The 13,222-nt window shown below is 38.6% G+C and overlaps 1 long non-coding RNA gene across 2 annotated transcripts; it reads left to right on the top strand.

The window, feature by feature from the left end:
• Positions 1-1,115: 1,115 nt before the first annotated feature.
• Positions 1,116-7,152, top strand: LOC140703041 (uncharacterized). 2 transcript variants are annotated; one of them, XR_013540672.1, is made up of 4 exons: positions 1,116-4,636; positions 4,871-5,156; positions 5,535-6,611; positions 6,809-7,152. It is a non-coding gene; the product is annotated as an uncharacterized LOC140703041 (long non-coding RNA). The 2 variants fall into 2 exon arrangements; XR_013540671.1 differs by having other exon boundaries at positions 1,123-5,156.
• The last annotated feature ends 6,070 nt before the right edge of the window (positions 7,153-13,222 follow it).

Genomic DNA, 13,222 nt, shown 5'->3' with positions numbered 1-13,222 from the left:
GCTATTGTTGCTTTCCAACCTCCTGGTTCGGAGTCATCCAGGTGGTTTTCTCACCCGACACTTAAAGCCTTCTTCAAGGGACTATACAACATGAGACCACCTTCGAAGAGGCCAGTCCCACAGTGGTCCTTACGGACTGTTCTGCATGATCTTACTAGGCACCCATTTGAACCTATGACTTTGTGTGACTTTAAGTTGTTATCTTTTAAGACTTTATTCTTGGTAGCCATCACCTCTGCTAGAAGAGCCAGTGAATTAGCTGCACTGCGTGCAGATTCCCCATATCTACAGTTTTTTAAAGATAAGGTTGTTCTTCATCCTGACGTTTCGTTCCTTCCTAAGGTTGTTTCAGAATTCCACGTTAACCAGCCGTTGATTTTGCCAACGTTGTTTCCTGATGCTGTTACAGACATTGAGCGCATGCTCCATTCTCTGGATGTTCGGAGAGCACTAGCATATTATGTCACTAGAACAAAGGATTTCAGGAAGAATTCAAGACTGTTTCTATGTTTCTACGGTCCCCGTAAGGGTTCCCCAGCTTCACCTTCCTCTCTCTCTAGGTGGTTGGTTTCCACCATTTTCTTAGCCTATGAACTGCAGAAGAAACCCATTCCTGAGGGTATCAGAGCCCATTCCACCAGAGTTGTGGCCACCTCAACGGCCCTGTTGCGTGGAATTGACATACAGGAAATTTGTAGATCTGCCACTTGGTCCAATGTGTCTACCTTTGTTACACATTACAAACTGGACCTTCGGGCTAAGAGTGAGACCAAGTTTGGAAGGGCTGTTTTAACTTCGTTACTGCAGTGATGGCCCACTATCCAATAAGTGTGCTTGCTAGTCACCCACTGGTGTGGATTCATAGAGAACCACGTTGAAGAAGGACAGGTTACTTACCTGTAAACATGGTTCTTCAAGTGGATTCTCTATGAATACACACATCCTGCCCGGCCTCCCCACATGTCCGTCACTGGTAGATGAGTACCAACTCTCTCTATGTTGTGGGCATATGCAACTGAGACGTTGGCAGGCGGAGCATGCGCTGTATAGGGCAACCTAAAACATTGTTACTTTTCTCTTTTAGCTCTAGAAGATTCCGAGAGGCCAGCGCAAGCACTGTCTTTACCCACTGGTGTGTATTCATAGAGAATCCACTTGAAGAACCATGTTTACAGGCAAGTAACCTGTCCTTTTCTTATCAGGTAAGAAAAATACTTCTTGTTCCCCAAATTATCCAGCACACCATCAACACATCTTTTTTTTCCCCTTCAGACCATGATGAGTAAAACTGATAGCAAACACTGAATAATTTCCAAAAATGAAAGGGACCTGCTATGTCTTCCGAGTACAATCTATTAAAGTTCGTGCATCATCTTTGGGTAAGTCACTCACTTTTCTTATCAGGTAAGAAAAATATCTCTTGTTCCCCAAATTATCCAGCAGACAATCATCAACAAGTCTTTTCTGTCTTTGGACCATGATGAGTGAAACTGACAGCAAACACTGAATAATTTCCAAAAGCGAAAGGGACCTGCTATGTCTTCCGAGTACGATCTATTCATGTTTCTGCATCATCTTGGGGTAAGTCACTCACTTTTCTTATCAGGTAAGAAAAATACCTCTTGTTCCCCAAATTATCCAGCAGACCATCAACACATCTTTTTTTTTCCTTCGGACCATGATGAGTGAAACTGACAGCAAACACTGAATAATTTCCAAAAATGAAAGGGACCTGCTATGTCTTCCGAGTACAATCTATTAAACTTCGTGCATCATCTTTGGGTAAGTCACTCACTTTTGTTATCAGGTAAGAAAAATATCTCTTGTTCCCCAAATTATCCAGCAGACAATCATCAACAAGTCTTTTCTGTCTTTGGACCATGATGAGTGAAACTGACAGCAAACACTGAATAATTTCCAAAAATTTGTTAGAAAAAGAAGAGATGGAGAAAAAAATAAAATTTGTGAGACAGAACTTTTTTGAGAATGCAAATAAGCCGGGAAGATGGTTAGCATATAGAATAAAAAGAGACAGAGAGAAAACGAGAATTACGGAAATATTGGATAAGCAAGGAAAGGAAATCTATACGCAAAAGGAGATTGAAAAAGAAATAGTAAAATTCTATACTGGCCTCTATAAGAAAAGAGAAGTACAGCAAGAGAAGCAACTGGAATACTTGAATAAATCTCCAAAATGGAAGTTTGACCCCCAACAACTTGAGAAATTAAACAAATCAATTACAATGGAGGAGATTCAAGAGCCTTGGAAAAAACAGGAAAATGGCAAATCTCCAGGACCAGATGGGTTACCAGCCGAATATTATAAGGCGTTTGAAGAAAACTTAAGTCCTCAATTTAAGAAGTTAACCGAAGTCATTGAGTCCAAGGGGGTAATACCAAATACATGGAAAGAGGCACATATTCATTAATACATAAAGAGGGGTCCGAAAAGAACAAAATTAAGAATTACAGACCAATCTCCCTACTAAATGTCAATTATAAGATCTTCACAGCCATCTGGGCTTCAAGATTAAAGGAAATATTAGGAGAAATAATACATAAAGACCAAACAGGTTTCCTCCCTAAAGGAAACTGTCATCAAACATAAGGACGATAATAGACATTTTAGAATACTATGAACTTCATCCAGGAAAGCAGATGATGTTGATCTTTTTAGATGCAGAGAAAGCCTTCGATAATGTCATCTGGGAGTTTATGATGCTACAATTAAAGGAAATGGGAGTGGAAGGAAAATTTTTACAAATAATCAAAGCAATATACTCTAAGCAAGAAGCCAAGATTAAGGTCAATGGGAACTTAACGGAGAGTATACCGATTGAACAAGGCACAAGACAAGGTTGTCCGTTATCCCCTCTTTTATTTATATTAATGCTGGAAATCCTAAACAGACAAATAAGAGCTAATGAAAGAGTTAAAGGTCTAAAAATTAGAGGGGAAGAATTTAAGGTACAAGCTTATGCAGATGATCTGGTAATAATACTTGCGAATCCTCAGGGAGACCTAAAGGAAGTATTGAGAATCATAGAGGAGTACGGACAAGTAGCAGGTCTCCAAATCAATCATCAAAAAACAAAAGTTATGATTAAAAACATAAAGAAAGAAGAAGCTGGAAAACTGCTGAGAGAAATTAATTTTGAAGTAGTACAAAAAATTAAATATTTAGGAGTTATCATCACCAAAAAACCCAGGAACCTAATGAAAGAGAATTACCTTAGAATACAGAAGGAAATTCAGAAGAACCTGGAAGACTGGAGCAAGCTTCAACTATCATTGATGGGAAGAATTGCAACGATAAAGATGATGATTTTGCCTAAACTACTATTTCTTTTCCAAAATCTACCAATATTATTGAACTTTAAATATTTTAAAGAACTGGATCGCCTGACAACTAAATTTACATGGAAGACTAAGAAACCAAGAATAAAACTCAAGCTATTACAGGACTTGAAAGAAAGGGGAGGTGTAGGACTCCCAAACTGGCTATTATATTATAAGGAGTGTGCAATGACATAGATAAAAGAATGGATTACCCTGGTAAATCAAAGATTATTGAAACTAGAGGGGCATGACTTAAGCATGGGTTGGCATGTATATGTGTGGTATCGGAAAGACAATCACGCTTTATGGAACATATTGTAAGGAAAGCTTTGGGTCTAGTGTGGTACAAATTCCGAGCACAAACGTATAAGAAAACCCCATTATGGGTAGCTCCCATATAAGCCTTTACGATGAAAGTGATGTATCAGAAAGGGATGATGCTAACTTACAAAGAACTACTTAACAGAGAACAAAATATAAAAAGTAAGCAAGAATTAGAGGAACTAGGGGTGGCAACAGACTGGTGGTCACTGAATAAATTAGAATCAAGATACAGAAAAAAATAGAAATTTGGGTTTTTTTGAAGGTGAAGTACAGGTAGATAAACTCTGGATCTACTCTGATGAGAAAATAATAAAGAAAATGTATACATATTTATTGGAATATAAATTAGAGGATGAGAAGGTAAAGGAGACAATGGTAAAATGGGCAAGGGATTTCGGCCATAATATTGACATTGATCACTGGACGATGATGTGGAGAGACTGTTATAAAATGATCAAGCCAGTAAATTTAAGAGAAAATATCCTCAAAATGTTTTTTATATAGCATTATACTCCCATAAAACTGGCAAAAATGTCTGAAGGAAGCAGTAATATTTGTTGGAAATGTAAAAAAAAAAGCGGGAACTTATTATCGTATGTGGTGGTCATGTGAAAAAGCCTGGGTTTATTGGTCACAGTTGTGGGAAATGATAAAAGGAATTATTCAAAAGAAATTAAATTTTAAACCTGAAATAGCATTATTAAACATTATGCCAGAAATTACTGACAAGAAAATTAAATATTGTTTGATGTATATATTGATAGCAGCTAGGCTACTCTGGGCCCAAAAATGGAAAAGTGAAGACGTACCTACAATGGAGGAGCTCCTGAAGAAGCTGTTGGACATTATAGATCTTGATACACTATCAGAAGCGCTACGAGATCAACCAAGAGACTATGCAAAACAAAGTTGGAACTTAATACATGCTTTGGCCCAGGGTCAGACTTGAAGATAGGGCAAAATGATTGATGAGGTTTGTTTTTTTAGTTTTGTTTTGCTTTTTTCAATGCTCTCTGGAATTTGGGTAAGCTAGAATATAATGAGGTCTGAATCCCTGTCCTCAAAGGGGGGGAGGGCTTTGGGGAGTCTGTATTGTATTTTAGATATGTGTTTGTAGTTGAAATAAAATTTTAAAACTAAAAAAAAATAATAATTTCCAATCAACGTATCTTTTTTTTCTTCGGACCATGATGAGTGAAACTGACAGCAAACACTGAATAATTTCCAAAAATGAAAGGGACCTGCTATGTCTTCCGGGTACAATCTATTAAAGTTAGTGCATCATCGTGGTGTAAGTCACTCACTTTTGTTATCAGGTAAGAAAAATATCTCTTGTTCCCCAAATTATCCACCAGACAATCATCAACAAGTCTTTTCTGTCTTTGGGCCATGATGAGTGAAACTGACAGCAAACATTGAATGATTTCCAAAAATGAAAGGGACCTGCTATGTCTTCCATGTACAACCGATTCAGGTTTCTGCATCATCTTGGGGTAAGTCACTCACTTTTGTTATCAGGTAAGAAAAATACCTCTTGTTCCCCAAGTTTTCCAGCAGATCATCAAACCATCTTTTTTGTCTTCGGCCCATGATGAGTGAAACTGACAGCAAACACTGAATAATTTCCAAAAATGAAAGGGACCTGCTATGTCTTCCAAGTACAATCTATTAAAGTTTGTGCATCATCCTGGGGTAAGTAATTCAATTTATTTCCAATGTTTCTCAAATAATTAATCATGTTAAGTAATTCTCTTCTGAATTCTTACATTCTGGTACTCAAATCTTGAAATTCCACTGGCATGGTTAATGCATGATTCTCAGATGTACTAGATTTCTAAAGTTCTCATTTCAATTGATGAACTTCTTTTTAGGTTGGACTGATTAGATTTGATGAAACTCTAGAAGACCTTTATCTCATCGCCCTCAGGGAAACTGGAATAGGAATTAGAAATTTGGCTGAAATTTCTGCACCATTTAAATCACCTGGAAAGAAGGAACAGGTAAATCGGAACTGTGAAGCTCAGTTTCTCAACACTGAACTCGACCACCTGAATTGGGCCCTGCAGGCAAATGGCTACTCCAAAAATGAAATCACAAGAGCCATCAAACCAAGAAAACAACACGGAACTGAAGAAGAAAAACAGCCACCCACAAACAAACTATTTCTGCCATATATCAAAGGGGTCACAGACCGCATGGGGAAACTTCTGGAAAAACACAACCTAAAAACAGTATTCAAGCCCACCACAAAAATACAACAAATGTTACGGTCAGCAAAGGACAGAAGGGACCCCCTCACCACTGCAGGAGTATACTGGATACCTTCCAGTTGTGGCCAGGTATACATTGGAACCACAAAACGAAGCATCCACACCAGAATCAAAGAACATGAGAGACACTGCAGACTAAAACAACCAGAAAAATCTGCAGTAGCTGAACATGCCCTAGAACAAACTGGACATGAAATTCTATTTCAAAATACTGAAATACTGGACCAGCAATCATTACATCAGACTGCACAGGGAAGCCACTGAAATCCACAAGCACCAGAAAAACTTCAACAAAAAAGAGGAAAGTTTGAAGCTCAACAAAACTTGGCTCCCAGCTCTCAAAAATACAGCATGCAAAAGGTCACGAACTCTACCCAACCACAAGGTCAAGGGGATCACTACCATCAACCACAGTGACAGATAATCTCCTTATCACAACAATAGACCCACAACAAAACACACTAATCACCCATCCACAGAAAACAATACACCCACAACAATACACACTAATCATCCCATCTCACAGCCATAAATACTCCACGCCCTAGTCAAACTACACCAGAGCACAGTTTGCTGTCCTCTGAAGATGCCGGCCACAGAGACTGGCGAAACGTTAGGAAAAAACACCTTCAGAACACGGCCAAGAAGCCCGAAAAACCCACAACAACCAAGGAACAGGTATTTCATTCATTTTATTTCTAGTGTTTTTATCCCCATAAAAATCATGAAGGTGGGTCATACAGTCAGAATCATGACATTTTGGAACTGAAATCTCCACATCCTCCTTGTAAGGTGGATGCAGGGTTCCGGGAGAATGTCGTAAATTTATCAAGTTCTAGATTCAATCCTTGAACTTCTTTCTCATTTTTTTTTAGGTTTGAATGACGGGATGAGATGGTATTTCAGAAGAGATTTATTAATCTTTCAGGTAACAAAGAACTTTCCCTGTGTTCCAGCTTTCAGATGCTCAAACCAGCAGGGCTGTTGCTAAGGGGGTCTATGGATGTTGTGCCAGCGGCCTGGTGTTTGTTTATGGTCTTTGCTGATATGCCCAGGGTAACACTGATCGCCACATTTGGGGTCAGGAAGGAATTTTCCTCCAGGGCAAATTGGCCGGAGGTCCTGGAGGTTTTTCGCCTTCCTTTGGGCATCTGGCAGGGACCACCCATTAGGGCAATCCTAAAGGTCAAAAATAAAATAAACTGTGTACAAAAAAAAATCTTTGTTGTGTTTGTCTGTTTTTTATCCTTTCTTAAATGACATGAGTCCTAAATGGATTTTTCTTGCAGTTCTCTGCCTCTCTCTGTCCCTATTCCAAACAGCCACCATTACACTCTCTTCTCTTAGAAGAGCAGGCACAACAAAGTGCCCTCCCAAGGTACTGGACTACAGCTCCTATTATCATGTTGGCTGGGGCTTCTGGGTGTTGTAATCCAAGAAAAGGAACATCTCCAAGCTCAGCCAGCAAGGGCCACAAGAGATGGGAACAGCAACGGGGAACAACCGGAGGGTGACCAGTCCAGGAGGGCTGTCCTCTTATAACCCATATTTTGAGGCTAACGTGTGCTGCATGTGATCTTTTTTTATGGTCATGGTGAATATCCCCAAGCTAAGAGCTGAGATTCCAAAGTGCACACTCTTTAGTCACATCATCCAGTCCAGCAATACCACTGATCAACTATTGAAAGCAGGAGACAGCCTGGAAATAAAGCGGCCACTTTAGAATGATCTGTGTATGCAACAGGAGACTGGCCATGTGCTGTATTCAAAGCAGAGCAGGCATCAATCTTGTGCTCTCCAACGGTTCTGGACTACAATGTAGGGCAGCCTCGGTCTCATCATTTTCACTTCCAGAGATGGTCCAGGTTTGATTAGTTCTAGGACCCACTTGTCCATCGTTCTGCCAGTCCAAGCTCTCCTCCAGCACCACATTTCAATAAAATCCACCCCACCCCCCTGCCAGCTTTTTTCACTCTCCAGCTTTCACACCAGCTCTGCAGTTCTAAGGTGATGACTGCATGTGGTATAGATAACCACTTGAAGATATTGTGTTGTTTAGGAGCCTGTGTCTACACTGGGCTCTCATTCTGATATGGTTCAATCTGTGCCACAGCCCCTTTTCTTTGATACCGTCCCCATGGAGATCCCCAGCTCTCCTCTTACAGTCTTCCATTCAGGTGCTTTTTAAAAGGGTTGCGAGTAGTGAGTGACCATATACTGATCAGTGTGGATGAGGCTAATGGCAACAGCGATCCTATACTCAGAGACAAGGGAAGGCTCAATGATTTCCATTAGCTCATCTGGGCCTCCAGATGTTGGACTTCAACTCCCAGAAATCCTGGCCAGCAGAGGTGGTGGTGAAGGCTTCTGGGAGTTGTAATCCAAGAACATCTGGAGGCCCAAGGTTGCGGACCACTGCATTAGCTACCTTGAAATAAAAAGTCTTGGCTCCCGTTGACTGTTTTAAATTAATTTTAAACTTTCTGATGTATCAACGTTCCCAACATTACAAGAAAATGAGATTCATATAGGTAGACGTCTGAGATTGTCCATATCAGTTTCGTTGCAGTGTGATAAAGGAGGGGTTGGGGGGGGGAATCAAAACAAAAACAGATGCTTGTTCACGTTCTTCCTATCATCTGTGATTCCATGACCATAAGATCAACCCTTTAAAAAAAAACCCTTGGAAAGGAGGGTGTATTTGTTTAAACCATCATGGACATAACTGGCCCGGGCACAATCTGAGAAATCTGTTGCCCACATTGGGTGTAAGAGCTGCTCCATCTTGATAACCTTTGAACTAGATCTTCACATGTTGCCTCACACAGCACATACCTCTGTGCTAAACACCAAATTAGCACCATTCAGACTACAGGTATAATGGGAGTTAGACTGAAAAAACAACCCTGACTCCTAGAGGTCACCTATTGGAGCTTAGATACATCATCAAATCTATTCAAGTCTGAATCCCACTTACCATCTGCTGAGCTTGTTGTGTCATGAAGAGGAGGAGGATGTGTGGAAATTGTGGAGATGATGAGGCACTGCTACTTCTGCTGCCATTTATTTCCCTCCCACCCCCCTCTCCTCTAGTCTTCGATAGCAGTTTAGATGGTTAGATTCTCATCACTACACCAGGGAATTAATTCTGCCTCATGAATGGCCTTTGTGATATAGTCAATCCGAAATTTATTTCTAAAGGTGATATGATTTTATAAGACACAGTGATCACTGTGCTGTCACTCAATGCTATATAGTGTACTGTTGTGATGCTTTCTGTGCATTTGGCAGCACATCAGATCACTTAAAAAACTCTGGATCCCTAATCCAAGCAGCTCCAGGTCCTTTGTAAGCAATCTTCTTAGTCAATTGGTAACTTTGTGCTTGTCTGGGTGGGGATAAGCAGGTGACAATATGTCCAGATCTTCTTAATTGCCTGTCCAACTTTGTGTGTGTGCGCGCACACACACATTTGTATCTTGACAGTCCTTGCATGTGCTCAGCATGGCACACAGTGTGTGTGTATATATATATTTCTTACCAAAGAAGAAATATATAGCACCATCTTAGTCTGCCATAGCTGCAAATTATATATTATTACAAAGTAGAATTCTTGCTTTATTCATTTTCCAGTTTTATAGTATTTGGATCAACAATATGGCTGAGTCAGTGGATAAATTTTCTCTTAAGAATTCGTAATGAGGTTTATTGAAGATTTAGGAAAGTGTTTATTTAGCTAGCTTGCAGAGCTGGTTTCAAACATATATGCACCATAACAAACATGTCAGGAAATGTCCAAGGCAACATATAGAAGATACACACAAAGAGTCATGAGGGTTAATTTACATTGGTCTTCCTTTCACAAGGTGTTCTCAGGATGCTCCTTTGAAATTCCTTTTTTCAGGATGTCCCTCTGATATTCCTTAGGAAGGCGCCCGAGTATGATAGTATATATAAAAGGATTATATATATATAAGGATTTAGCAATTATATAAAGATAACTAGTGTAATGTCTCCAAGGAATATTTATTGAAAGGTGTAAAGGCATATTCCTTCTCTACCTTTTAGCAAAGGTGTAATTTATTGAAAGGTGTAAAGGCATGTTCCTTCCCTACCTTTTAGCAAAAGTATGATAATGTAAATTAACCGTCATGACTCTTTGTGTATATATAAATACACAAATATATAGCACCATATTAGTGAAGATCCCTTGTGTATATATATATATATGGTTATATTTCAAAATTGCAGTGAGAGGGATCTTCACAAGTTCAGTCCAGCTTTGGTTGTGTGTTTTTCAAATATTTCAATGAAATGTAAGTATTATGTTTGAAGTGTAAAAGAGGGTCTTTTGAAATTTCTACCTATATCAAGCATACTAATAACTCTGTGTATTGAGGATTACATCATTAAATGTTTGTAATTTTCATTTTGAAAATGCTACCAGTTTTCAAATGGCCCTTCTGTGTACATTTGGATACACTGTATGTTTTGGTGATACACGGTATAGGTAGAACACAGTAATTATGCAGGTAGCAGTACATCAGTCTTCCATACAAATTTAATGTATATTCTTCATTGGGTTCCATAAATGAAGAAGTTTTCTGGGGGTCTGCAGTATGGGATGAGACATGAAACACTAACGGCTGAAAGCCTTTGCCAGTTATAGGCATGCAGCTGCAAACATGATGTAGAACAAAATGCAAGAAAGCATCACTTGAAAGACTAATGGATTTATTATATGATGCCTTTTTGTTGATTTTGCTGACAAGCAAACATGTAACTTCTCTGGTAGATGATGCAGAAGCTAATTATATCACGTGCTTTCACACTGTCAACCAAAATGTTAGAAATAACCCGGTAGAGCTTCTGTATGTGGGCTTCAGCACTTACTGAGGATTAGTGGCCTCGAATGCCCCATTTCGAACTGTACTGTATACTTAATTGATTGTAATGGCTTTTATGGTAAGGTCCATTTTATTTGATGTTAATGATTTTATGATTACATTTGATTTTATTTGTTTTCATTGTTCTACAAAGATTGTAAGCCACCTCAAGCACTACTCTGTAGTGGAAACATGGGGTATAAATGTAATAAATAAATAAACCCAGTGACTTTTCTGTAAACATGCAAAGCAACTGGTGCAGAATATTTTCTATACTGAGCCTTATGGAAGAAAACATCAACTCAGTAATTTATCAGCTTGGGTTGTTAAAGAAGAATGGAAGCCTTCTAGTTTCACAAAAGTCTAGGTTTTCCTTTCAAAATATTCTATAGCATTCCAAAACTTGATTTTGTCTAAGGGTTCTTCCAGGTGGAACATTTGTTAATTTTTCCATTTTTGCTGTTTGGTCCTGGAGGACTGTGCAGTTTACTGGTGTTTGTGATCAGACAAAGCCACTTCATTAAAAAGATACTTCTAAAAGTTCTGCAATAAATATTTTAAGAAAAATTAGAGATCCATTTTTTCTGCTGAAGCTATTGCTTTCATCCTTCCTTTAGTTTTGAATACTAACTGAAAGCTTCCAACTCCAAGCTTTTGCAGTAGAAAAATGCATTAAATAGAGTAAAGGCTCTATCTGGCAGAGTGCTAAATTGACCTTCAACTATTTTACATATAGACATAGTCTTTTATCTTGCAGTTGCATATTTCAAATTTTTTATTTATGTATTTATGTATTTATTTATGTATTTATGTATTTATTTATTTATGTATTTATGTATTTATGTATTTATTTACTGTGCATCTGGCCAAAGCTACTCTGGGTGATAAACTACTAAAACAAATTATCGAATCATAAAGGCAACTCAACTGAAAAAATAATCTAAACAATGGTCAAAAAATTAAAATACATTCAACAATACATGCTAAAATAGGTAGCTAAGACATTTAAATTAGAGGTAATCTGATAACATTGTCAGCTGTAGCTACAATTTAGGTGGGCTCCATAGATGGCATATTTTGAAATGCCTGCAAAAATAACCAGGTCTTCAGTTGTTTCTTAAAAATTCCCGATGGAGGGGCCAGGAAGATAGCAGATGTTAACTGATTCTGTAGCTGAGGGGTGGCTGCTGCGAAGGCCTGATTTCTTATTTCTTTTTCTTCGCAGGCCTCTATTGGAGTCAGCACCCTCACCTGTCCAGCCTGGGAGGTACGCATAAGATAGGCAGTTCCAATTGGGAAAAGGCATTCTGTCAGATACCAAGGTCCTAAAATGTGTATATTTATATATAAAATCAATTAAATTGTTTGAGGGGGGCACCATCTTGTCTTTTGCTTCAAGCAGCAACATTTCTCAGGTCAGCTGTGGTGGCAGTGAATGAAAACCGTTCACTTGGAATTTTGGTGGAAAATTCCATCCTTTTAAAGTACTTGAGACTACTTTATTTATTTATTTATTTATTTATTTATTTATTTATTTATTTATTTATTTATTTATTTATTTATTAGCTTTCTATCCCGCCCTTTTAGACAAAGTCTACTCTGGGCAGGTTCCATTAAACACTGTAAACTAAAACAGTTAAAAACAATTTAAAACAATAGTGATTAGTAATGCTTAGTAAGGCTCAAGATGGCAAAACAGAAAATTATAATAAAAATAAAGTCAAGTATTGACAGGAGGGAAGGCCTGACTAAAGAGCCAAGTTTTTAATTGGCTCTTAAAAACACCCTGTAATAGTAATATTGTAATAGTCTGGGTTGCTGCAGCTGTGAATGTGCAGTAGCATGGTCATCACCGGTTACTGTCATGATTGTATGGCAATAATGGCTGGCACAGGGAGGAAAGAAATACGTATTATAGTGAAGGTTTTTTTTTTCAAATTTTTTATTGGAAAAATGATGAATACTGCAAACTTACAGTGTCTCTAACAGTCAATCTTATTGAGTTTGGTGGACCTTACTCCCAGGTAGGTAGTACAGGACTGAAATCTACATTGTTGGTGATAGCCACAATATTCTATAATAATAATTATGAACTACAGTACTGAGTCAGGTTCTACTTATGGTGACCCTTTCCAGAATATTCTAGGTATACGGATTACCATTCCCTTCACCTGGGAAGGCTTTGGGTCTATGCCAGTGGTTCTTAACCTTTGTTACTCGGATGTTTTTGAACTGCAACTCCCAGAAACCCCAGCCAGCACAGTTGGTGGTGAAGGCTTCTGGGAGTTGCAGTCCAAAATTCCTGAGTAACCCAAGGTTAAGAACCAGTGGTCTATGCAACTTGCCATGGTTACACAGGCTGGTTCTTCTCCCAGGGAGCACAATGGGAAATTGAACTCCCAA

The sequence above is a fragment of the Pogona vitticeps genome, chromosome 1 (genome assembly GCF_051106095.1).
Source record: "Pogona vitticeps strain Pit_001003342236 chromosome 1, PviZW2.1, whole genome shotgun sequence".
NCBI classification, from domain to species: Eukaryota; Metazoa; Chordata; class Lepidosauria; order Squamata; family Agamidae; genus Pogona; species Pogona vitticeps.
Note: the sequence above shows the minus strand (reverse complement) of the source record. Positions and strands in the feature narration are given on the sequence as shown.